This window comes from Mustela nivalis (assembly GCF_964662115.1).
Source record: "Mustela nivalis genome assembly, chromosome: 8".
NCBI lineage: Eukaryota > Metazoa > Chordata > Mammalia > Carnivora > Mustelidae > Mustela > Mustela nivalis.
The window spans coordinates 118,235,100-118,247,448 of record NC_139027.1 but is presented as its reverse complement, the minus strand read 5'-3'; positions in this window follow the sequence as shown (position 1 = coordinate 118,247,448).

Genomic DNA, 12,349 nt, shown 5'->3' with positions numbered 1-12,349 from the left:
CCTGGGATCGAGCCCCACATCGGGCTCTCTGCTCAGCAGGGAGCCTGCTTCTCTCTCTCTCTGCCTGCCTCTCTGTCTACTTGTGATCTCTCTGTCAAATAAATAAATAAATCTTTAAAAAAAAAAAGTTCAACAGAAAAGTGGAGTAATTTTTTAAAATATGAAACTATGGTATTAAAGATTATTTATGCCAACTCAAGAGATTAATAATGAAAATCTAAGATGATATCTGTGTAGCCTGTTTAACAAGAAATGAGTGCACACTGTAGAGGGAGAATAAGGTTCCAGTGATAAGATGGAAGTGAGATGCACTTTCATTTACTACTTACATCACTTTACCTTACAGCGTTAGTTTTCTGGAATATATATTAGATGATCTGTTTAGGACATGTATTTTTTTACATTTTTTATTATGTTATATTAGTCACCATACAATACCTTATTAGTTTTTTTAATTAAATTTTTAAATGTTTTAATAAACATATAACTATTATTAGCCCCAGGGGTACAGGTCTGTGAATCGCCAGGTTTACACACTTCACAGCACTCACCATAGCACATACCCTCCCCAGCGTCCATAACCCCAAACCCTCTCCCTACCCTCCTCCCCCCCACCCCCCCTCAGTTTGTTTTGTGACATTAAGACTCTCTTATGGTTTGTCTCCCTCCCGATCCCATCTTGTTTCATTTGTTCTTTTCCTACCCCCCAAACCCCCCACGTTTCATCTCCAATTCCTCATATCAGGGACCTTATTCGTTTTTGATGTTGTGTTCCATTTTTCTTAAAGTCTCTTTGCATGTAAATCAAGTCATCACTTTCTGATTTAGAAGCTAGTGAGCCTATCCATGTGAATTATTTGCTAAATCAAAAGTGAACAAACAAAAAGGAACCTAGATGGTAACTGAGGTCATTTAAAATGGTATAATGAAAACTCTAGGTCAAGCACACAAAAAATTGTAAAAATACGTTTAAATGATATGCCAAGAGACAGAGAAAGAAAATGGAACTACACAAGGCAATAGGCAACTTGCACGAAAGTATGCTGACACTGATTACTCTGTCACCAACACTGAGAGTGTCTTCTGTCCACATGCTGCGTCCTCAGATGGCAAGCTTTCTGAGAAGCCCCCATGCATTCCAGGGGCTGTAGGTTGAATCAGTTGCCAAAATTCCTCTGCTCCCTTAAATCGCCAGTAGTGGTGCGGATCGCCTGTCAACAGAGCTCTTGCACCTGCCACATCTCTAGCCTGCTCCTTTCATGGCCGGTTGTTTGGACATGGAGTTCCTTGCCTGACCCTCTGTGATGTTCCACACAGCTGGGGTATGCCTGCAGGCTGCCTGCACAATTTGATCTTGGTGTTCCAAGAAAGGGATCATGAGTCTGGCCCTGCAGGGGTGTCGTCTTGCTTGGAGAACTCCGTGTGCTTTGTGATATCTGCTGAGGAGTGAATGTGCTCTGGGCATTTCTGCTTCTTCACTCTTATGACAACAGTTTGTGTCTGAATGGTAGTTTAAGAACAGCAGCAGGCCCACGTACACAATGTTTCCAAATCTGGCAAGCATGCAGTGGTGAAATGTGGTGCAATTGTGGCCAGTGATGTTTAACAGAATATTTTTGGTGGGGTATCTTGTGAGATACTTCAAAGGGGTGGGGCAAAGATTCAAGTGGCATGTATCCATTGGAGTTTGTCCTGCCACTTCCTTGTGCTTGAAACACAGTTGTAATGCTGCAGGTGATGCAGCCGTCTTCTAACTATGAGCCAAAAACACATGGTAGGAATGTGTGAAAAGAAGGGAAGATGTTGCCTGGTGCCTGATGTCACTGTGAAGCTCTTATGGCATTCCATGACATTATACCATATGAGAAGAATAAAACCCTAATTTGTCTAAGACATCTTTTTACATGTTTTTGTGTTTCACATTTCTTCCTAATAGGTCATATCAAAATATGTGGGTTATATCTAAAGTGATAATTAGAAGGAAGCTTTTAGCACTAAATGCTTATAATTGAAAGGAAGGAAGATCTCAATAATGTAGCATCCTATCTCAAAACCAAAACAAGAGGAGCAAAATCAACCCAAAGCAACCAGAAGAAGGGAAATAATAAGGGCAACAGCAGGAGAAAAATAAAATTGAAAACAGAAAAACAATAGAAAAAAAGAATTAAACCAAAAGCTAATTCTCTAAAGAAAATCTATAAAATTGCTAAATCAAATTTCAAAATTATCTGATAAAGATAAAAAGAAGCAACTCAGAAGCCATCAGCATCCACAAAGAAATAGTGGGTATCATTAAGCTCCTATAGCCATTTAAAAACATAGGAAGGGAAAACTACAAGAAAAGTTTCACTCAAAAATTTTATAACTTAAGGGGCGCCTGGGTGGCTCAGTGGGCTAAGCCTCTGCCTTTGGCTCAGGTCATGATCTCTGAGTCCTGGGATTGAGCCCCACATTGGTCTCTCCGCTCAGCAGGGACCCTGCTCCCCGCCCCCACCTCTGCCTGCCTCTCTGTCTACTTGTGATCTCTGTCTATCAAATAAATAAATAAAATCTTTAAAAAAAAATTTTATAACTTAAAAGAAATAGGTCAATTCTTCAACAACCAAAAATAATTTAAACTCATTCTCGATGAAAGAGACAACCTGAATAGTTCTCTAACCATTGAAGAAATTGAATCTGTAATTTGAAAGCTTTGAAACAGAAATCTCCAAGCCAGAATGGTTTCATGGGAGAATTCCACACAGTACAGGTTTCCCTCACTATCCGACGGTGGAGCATTTCCATGAAATTTTTGTAAGCCAAAATGGCATAAAGCAAAGAAGCAATTACCTTTAATCTACATGGAAAATCTGTTGAGTGTTTTTGGACCCCACAATAAACTTTCTTAGGCTTTCTGATATCTTGGGACACAGCCTGCTAATGGATACACAAACTAAATCCGAAGTACAGAAGCTCAGAGACATAGTTCAAGGCTATGGTGGCTTGATACTGAGATGCTGAGTGTAGACCCAGATGAAGGAGTTTGGTAGGGCCACCCCTCGCTGCTCTAGGTGTGAGCTGTCTCTGTAACAGCTCGCTGAAAAGCAAACACTGAACTGAGCACTATTTTTGCTTTTTGCCTTCTTTGTAAAAGCAAAGATCCTCTTCAGATTTCTTTTAGTTAGCAAAACTAACTAACAGATTCCAATTTAGGGCTTTCATAAAAGTTAACTAGTATAACCCAAACTTTCAAAAAGTAAGAGATACCTGTACTTAAAAAGATTGAATACCAATACCACACAATCTCTTCCAGAAAGTATAAGAGGAGGAAATGCTTCCTAACTCATTTTATAGCATCAGCATTACTTTAATAGTAAAACTAGATGAAGACATTATGAAAAATGAAAACTACAGACCAAATGCTCTCAAGAACTTACATGTCTCAGTAAAATATTAACTTAAATGTCTCATTAAAATATTAACAAATAGAATCCAGCAATGAATAAAAAATAATTTATTTCAGGTACAAAAGACTGGTTTAATACTCAAAAATCAATGCAGGGTGCCTGGTTGGCTCAGTTGGTTTAGTGAATGACTGTTGATGTCAGCTCAGGTCATAATCTCAGGGTCTTGCGATAAGTCCTATGTGGGGCTCCCTGCTCAGCATGGAGTCTGCCTGAGATTCTCTCTTCCTCTCCCTCCCCCTACATCATGCCCTCCAAATACATACATACATACATACATAAATAAATAAATAAACACCACTTCCTCATATCAGGGAGATCATATGATAGTTGTCTTTCTCTGCTTGACTTATTTCGCTAAGCATGATACGCTCTAGTTCCATCCATGTTGTCGCAAATGGCAAGATTTCATTTCTTTTGATGGCTGCATAGTATTCCATTGTGTATATATACCACATCTTCTTGATCCATTCATCTGTGGATGGACATCTAGGTTCTTTCCATAGTTTGGCTATTGTGGACATTGCTGCTATAAACATTCGGGTGCATGTACCCCTTTGGATCACTACATTTGTATCTTTAGGGTAAATACCCAATAGTGCAATTGCTGGGTCATAGGGCAGTTCTATTTTCAACATTCTGAGGAACCTCCATGCTGTTTTCCAGAGTGAGGAAGTGGTGATGCAACATGGAGGCTTAAGTGGGTAGGAGAAGAATAAATGAAACAAGATGGGATTGGGAGGGAGACAAACCATAAGTGACTCTTAATCTCACAAAACAAACTGAGGGTTGCTGGGGGGAGGGGGTTTGAGAGAAGGAGGTGGGATTATGGACATTGGGGAGGGTATGTGCTTTGGTGAGTGCTGTGAAGTGTGTAAACCTGGTGATTCACAGACCTGTACCCCTGGGGATAAAAATATATGTTTATAAAAAATAAAAAGTTAAATGCCAAAAAAAAAATAAATAAATAAACAAAATCCTTTTAAAAATCAGTGTAACCATAGCAATAGGAAAATTTTAAAAATAATATGAGCAACATGGGGGCTTAAATGGGTAGGAGAAGAATAAATGAAACAAGATGGGATTGGGAGGGAGACAAACCATAAGTGACTCTTAATCTCACAAAACAAACTGAGGGTTGCTGGGGGGAGGGGGTTTGGGAGAAGGGGGTGGGATTATGGACATTGGGGAGGGTATGTGCTTTGATGAGTGCTGTGAAGTGTGTAAACCTGGTGATTCACAGACCTGTACCCCTGGGGATAAAAATATATGTATATAAAAAATAAAAATTAAAAAAAAATAATATGAGCATATTGATTGTCGCATAAAAAGCATTTTGCAAAACACTAATTCATGATAAAAATTCTCTACAAGTGAGAAGGGAATTACCTCAGTTGGATAAAGAACATCTACAAAATAAATCCCTCATATTTAATGATCAAAGACTAAATGGTTTCACATTAACATTACTGGAAATTGTAACCATTGCAATAAAGCAGGAAATAATAGGTATATAGATTGAAAAGGAAAAAAGAGCTGCCTGTTTGCATATGACATGATTATCCAGGTGAAAATCCCCTAAAAAAATCTATCTGAAAAATGCACAAGAATCAGATAGTGAGTTTGGCTGTGTTGCAGGAAAAAAGCTGAGACACAAAAGAATTCAGGTTTCTATCTGAATATGTGACTCCTGAATTTCAATCCTAATTGTCCAAATAAACATCGGTTCACTAAATTACTTTTCTATGTATTAAGAATATATTTATGGAACCTGGAATTTTAAGGCAGTACTAATTATAATCACTCCCAAAGTAAATGGCATACTTAGGTATACATTTAACAAAACATGTTTAGAATCTATGCTGAAAATTACAAAATTCTGATGGAGGCAAAGAAGATTAAACATGCCGTGAATCATACTGTGTACAGGGATTGGAAGACTTAACATTGATCTATAGGTTTAATGAAATTCTTATCTAATCTAAGCAAGATTTTTCTAGACATGGACAAGATTATTATAAATTGGTATAGAAGAACATCAGCCCTGGAGTCATTAAAACCATCGTGAACAGAGAATGAAGTGGGAGGTATCATTCCATCCAATATCAAGGTTTAGGTATAGCTGTGTGGTATTAGCAGAGAGATAAATGCTTACAGAACCTGAAATAGATCATACAAATATGCTCAACTGACTTTTAACAAGGCCAAAGTAAACTGAAGGTGGGACACTTATGCTGATGGAACTTTATATCTTGAGTGGTAGATATGCAAATCTACATGTGATACATGTGTAGGGAACTGCAGCCACACACACTATCACAACACACACACATGCACACACAAATAATTACAAGTAAAACTGGGGAACCAGAATAAGACTGGTGGAATGTATCATTGTCAACATCCTGGTTGTTGATATTGCACTATAGGTTTGCAAAATGTGACTATTAGGGAACATAAAATAAAGGGTACACAAGATTGCTCTAAATTATTTCCTACAAGTACATGTCAATCTACAACTATTTCAATTAAAAAGTACTGGCAGTTGGAATTGGGCAATACATAAAAAGAATTAAAGTCATGACCAGGTGGGATTTGTTGCAGAATGAAAGGTGGTTAAATATTTGAAAATCATCAATGTCATCTAGCAAATTCATAGGCTAACAGAGAAAAATCATATAATCCAATCAGTTGATGTATAAATAGCCTTTGAATAACTTTCAAATGCATTCATGATAAAAACTCTCAGAAAACTAAGAATGTAGGGAAACTTTCTCAACCTGATTTAAAAAAATCTACAAAATACCTACAGCTAATGTCATATGTAATAGTAAAAGAATGAATACCTCCACCATCACAGAAGTGCCAGGATATTCACTCTTATCCTTCTTATGTAATGTATACTGGAAATTCTACTCAACATGTTAAGATAAGAAAAGGAAATAAATACAGAGTTTGCAAAGGAAGAAAGAAAATTGTCCCCATTTATAGCTGACATGATAGTCTACAGAGAAAAGATCAAGGAATCAATTTAAAAGCCTCCTAGAACTAATAACTGAGTTAAATAAGCTTCTGGATCCAAAGTCAATACATGAACATGAATTATATTACTGTATACTAGTAAACATATGTGAATATTAAAAACAAAGTATTAATTTTTAAAATTACTCATAAAATACTTAATTATAAATTGAAAAATATTTTAAGTCTGTATTCTAAAAACTACAAAACAGTGATGAAAGAAATTAAAAAAACACTTAAGTGGCATAGGCATACATAGATGGATTAGAAGACTCAACATAACAAAGAAGTCATTTCTCCCAGACTAATACACAGGTTTACTCAATTGCAATCATAATCTCAAGCAAGAACTTTTGTAGATATATAAAAGACTATTCTACAGTTTTTATTGAAAGGAACTGGTATAGGTGAACAAAAAGAATTTTTTTTAAAGATTTTATTTATTTGACAGATAGAGACCAGAAGTGGACAGAGAGGCAGGCAGGCAGGGAGAGAAAGAGGGGGAAGCAGGCTCTGCGAGCAGAGAGCCTGATGTGGGGCTCGATCCCAGGACCCTGAGATCATGACCTGAGCCTAAGGCAGAGGCTTTAACCCACTGAGCCACCCAGGCGCCCCAGTGAACAAAATTTTTAAAAGAAGAATTAAGCAAGAAGAATCATTGCACTATCTCAAGACATATTATACAGATATAGTAATCAAGAATGTGCTGTTCTGGCAGAGGAATAGACACATAATCAATGGAACATAATACAGAATCAAGTACAGCCACCTAATTTTTGGCAAATGTGTCAAAACAATTCAATGGAGGAAGGATAGTACTTTCAATAAATTGTTACTGGCAGAATTGAATGTCCACAGTAAAAAGAAAAAGTCCATCTCAAACTAAACTTCATAACTTACACAGAAATTAATACAAAATGGATCTGGTAATCATTCAGATCAAAGAGGAAGATACTCTACTGGAAGTCAAAAGCTATTGGTCCGAAATAAGTGAGATCTTTATGTAGCATTTTTTTTTTTTAATCACTGGTGTATATTTATAAAGAGAGGAGAAGTAACTGGCCCCATCTAGGGTTAAGGAGAACAATTTCCTTTGGGAATTGTTTCTTCCCATCAGACCCTACACTTCCTCAGGATTATAACTCATTTCGCAAGGCCTCAGTTTCCTTTAAGAGTTTCTAGAACAGAGCATTATTTTGTCATGCACACTCAAGGGTGCAAGTTAATGGTCTGGTGATCCGGATGGCATGGCATTCTCCCCATCTCTGGTTCATCACCCATGATAGACAAGTAGAGGTGACTATTTATACTCCTAGCTGGGCCAAGTGCTCTGGATTCCTCAGGACACAGAGCTTCCTCTCTGCCAGGAGCCATGAATTTCCTGATGCTGACCATTATATGTGGGTTCCTAAATCTGGTGACAAAAGGTAATGGAGCCCTAAAATGTAGGGATGATGGAGCTATGATTAAGTTATAGAAATTGAGCTTTCAGGATCTTGAGAGGAAAAGAGGATCTGCAGGAAAAGTCCTGGGCCAATTAAAAAAAAAAAAAACACAGAAATGCGCTCATTATGGCAGTTCCATGATCCTACTTTCTAAGACCCTACTGGAGGCATCTCCTCAATCTTCTGAGAAGTCTTAGTCTGACTCCAGTGTTACAGTAAGCCTCTGGTTTTAGATCAGTATGAATGAGTTTATTCCTGCTTTTTAAGTAATGCTATTTTTGGAAATTATTTCCTTTTCATTGAAAAATAGTACTTAAAATTGAAACAAAGTATCAAGCACCTGCTAGGTTTATATGAGTTTAAGGAAAAGTACTCTCTCACTCTAGAATAATGTTTCTTCAATCTTTCATTTAGAATCTCTCAATCAATCAACCTTATCAATTACTTTTACATCCTAGCATATATATATGTACATACGTATATATATATATATATGCTTACCAATTTACCAATTACTTATGTATCCTAGTGCATATGCATATATATATATCTTAGATTTAAAAAAAAAAACACAGTGTAAATGAACCATGTGGATTCTTCTGCAAGGTACTACCAGTATGTCTTAGAGATTTATCAATATAGAAACTTTCTTTATTATTATTAACAGATGCATAAAACTTATAGTGGGTGGGTGCATTTCTGATTATGAACTATTTGCTGACATCTTTAAAAGTTTTGAAATAATGGGCGCCTGGGTGGCTCAGTGGGTTAAGCTGCTGCCTTCGGCTCAGGTCATGATCTCAGAGTCCTGGGATGGAGTCCCGCATCGGGCTCTCTGCTCAGCGGAGAGCCTGCTTTCCTCTCTCTCTCTGCCTGCCTCTCCATCTACTTGTGATTTCTCTCTGTCAAATAAATAAATAAAATCTTAAAAAAAAAAAAGTTTTGAAATAATAAAGAAGTTTTGTTCTGTTGCTCTTCTTCAGATTCCTTGGATACTATATAAATAAATGTGTAACCTACTTTAAAATTTCTATTATCTTATTAGTATTTTCCCATATATTAAATATTTTCCAAGAACTGAATTCTTGATAATTGCATAAAACATCAATGAATGGATGCTCTGCAAATTATTTATCCAATTTAAGAAGTGAATATTTATGTCATTATTTTGGCTACTAAGTGCATTTGTTATATACATGAGTCATGTTCTATATAAATGTTCTTAGACATAAAACCTTTACACAAAGGATAATATTTAAAGATATAATTGTTTCTATTTTACTCAGTATGAAGAAGTCAAACTTCAGATATATATTTATTCTGTATTTTAATTTTTCTAAAAATTGTATGGCTATAGCTATCTTTCCTTTTTGTTTTGAGGGATAGTTTTTATTACTGTTGACTTATAGATTTTCCCTTATAGGTTCTGTTTTGAAATTTAACTATTTAATGTATTTGAGTTTATTTCTGTATTTTCAAGTGAGACAGCATCTCGTGCTTTTACCAAGCCACACTGTCCATCAATGGCAGGAACTATATTTAAGATGATGTTTTTTGATTCTGCATCTGGTATGTTTTAGAGAGTATTTCTACATGGGATAATGTTTTGGCAAATGGCTTATGTGTCTGAAATAATACAGTTGTTAACATATTCTTTACTTTTATGATTTTGAGATATTGGTGACGGAGGTCACAAGTTTTAACAACATAGTTCCAGGATGAGGAGCTTTGAAAAAAATGACTACTGTCATTCTAAACAGAAATACATTCAATTATAGATTATTCCCAGTTGCCATAATTCAAGCCATATTCTTGGAATTATCCTTGGTATTTTTAGCTGTGACATCCATATCTGTCAAAGAGTCTACTTGCAAATTATGTCCAGAGTCAACCAATCTCACCACCTCCACTGCTACCATTCTGATTCAAGTCACTACCATCTCTCACCTCCTACTGCTATAGCTTCCTCACAGGTATCTGTCCTTTTACACTGGCCTCCTGCAATCTGCCATCAAGATAGCAGACTTCACTCCCATTGAAGTCAGATTATGTACCTCTCTGGCTCAAAACTCTGCAATGGCCCCCTCTTCACTCAAATAACTAGGGTCCTAACAGCGGCCCACCTGCTCTCCACAATCTGTCCCTTATGACCTCTCTCACCTCATCTACTATTCTAGTCCTTGCTCACTTCACTAGAACCACTATGGTTTCAATGCTTTTCCTCAGACATGCCTGGCTTGCTCAACCCTGTTCCCTCTGCTTAGAATGCACTTGCACCAGGTATTGTTGTGGCTAATTCCTTTACTTCCTTCAAGTCACTGTTTTGCTTGTAACCTTCTTTCAAGCCCTACGCTAATGGCTGTTTAAGAAATTGCAGTCTGGGTGTGCCTTGGTGGCACAGTCAGTTAAGTGTCTGACTCTTGGCTTCAGCTCAGATTGTGATCCCAGTGTCATGAGATTGAACCCTGCCTTGGGCTCCATGCTCAGCAGAGTCTGCTTGAGAGTCTCCCTTTCCCTCTGTCCCTCCTTCCTGTGTTCTCTCTCTCTCTCTCTCTAAAATAAATAAATCTTGGGGCGCCTGGGTGGCTTGGTGGGTTAGGCCGCTGCCTTCGGCTCAGGTCATGATCTCAGGGTCCTGGGATGGAGGCCCGCATCGGGCTCTCTGCTCAGCGGGGAGCTTGCTTCCCTCTCTCTCTCTCTCTGCCTGCCTCTCTGTCTACTTGTGATCTCTGTCTGTCAAATAAATAAGTAAAATCTAAAAACAAAACAAAACAAAAAAACTGTTTTTAAAATAAACAAATCTTTACTTAAAAAAGTAAAGAAAGAAACCGCAATCTGCCCCCCATAATCCTCCAAATAGATTCTCTCTTATTTCTGCAAACCACTTATCACCTTCTCACATATAGGAAAATTTGCTGTTTTTCATTGTCTGCCTTGCTCTGGTAGAAAGTAAGCTTCATGTGACTTTGTCTGCTTAGTCCATGAATGTACCTTAAGCACTTAGAATGAAGTCTGTACTATAGTTGGGGGCTCAAACTTTGTTGAATGAGGAGCTTTCAAGAATAGATACCCTGGAAGAAGAGAAAAATTGAGAAATAATCTTTGTAGAAGCAAGAAATGAAGACGTGATGTCAAAATTTGTCTTGTATGAAAGAAGTGGAATGTCTACATTTGGAACTTACAGAAAATTCTAACATAAGCAAGTAAATTTGAGCCAGTAAATAGTAAGAGAATGAATCATTGGAGGTGGGTGGGAGGTGGGTGGGAGGATGGGTGACTGGGTGAAATAAACTTCTTAGCCCAGCAGGAGACAAGCACGTATGTGTGGGTGTGTGTGTGTGTATATATATATATATATATACAAGCACATACATGCTTGTCTCCTGCTGGGCGAAGAAGTTTATTTATATATATATAGCAGGAGCTTTATATATGTCAACCCATGAAAGGTGCTTTTTACACATTAACAAATTAAATCCAGAAAAGATTGTTTTGAGAATTATTTCCCCTTTCTCATATATACCAGGCTTACTCTAATATAGAACTTTTGCGGGGAGCCTGGGTGGCTCAGTCGGTTAAGCCTCTGCCTTCAGTTCAGGTCATGATCTCAGGGTCCGGGATTAAGCCCCGCATTGGGCTCTCTGCCCAGCAGGGAGCCTGCTTCCCTGTCTCTCTCTGCCTACCTCTCTGCCTACTTGTGATCTCTCCCTCTCTCTCTCTCTCAGTCAAATAAATAAATAAAATCTTAAAAAAAAATACATAGAACCTTTGCTCTAGCTGCTTCCTCTGCCTAGAATACACTAACTTTTGCACTTTGCAGGCAATGTGATGAAAAAGATGGTCATGGTTGAGAATATGCAGGGAATAATCTCAATATTTTGGTATCAGTTGAGCCCTGATTTGTGACCCAGTACGTGGTCTACTCTGGAGAAGATTTAATGTGTACTCGAGAAGAATGAGTATTCTGTTGTTTTAGGGTGGAATGTTCTGTATATATCTATGAGGTCCATCTGGTCCAATGTGTCATTCAATGCTCTTGTTTCTTTATTGATTTTCTGCTTGGATGATCTATTACTGAGAGTGGCACGTTAAGATCCCCTACTATTAATGTATTCATATCAATATGACTCTTTATCTTGATTAACAGTTCTCTGATGTAGTTGGCTGCTCCCATATTGGAGGCATAAATATTTACAGTTGTTAGATCTTGGTGGATAGAACCTTTAAGAATGATGTAGTGTCCTTCTGTATCTCTGACTACAGTCTTTAGTTTAAAATCTAATTTATCTGATATGAGAATCACTACACCAGCCTTCTTTTGAGGCCCACTGGCATGAAAGAAACTTCTCCATCCCTTCACTTTCAGTCTGGATGTATCCTTAGGTTCAAAATGGGTTTCTTGTAGACAACATATGGATGGGTCCTGTCATTTTATCCAAT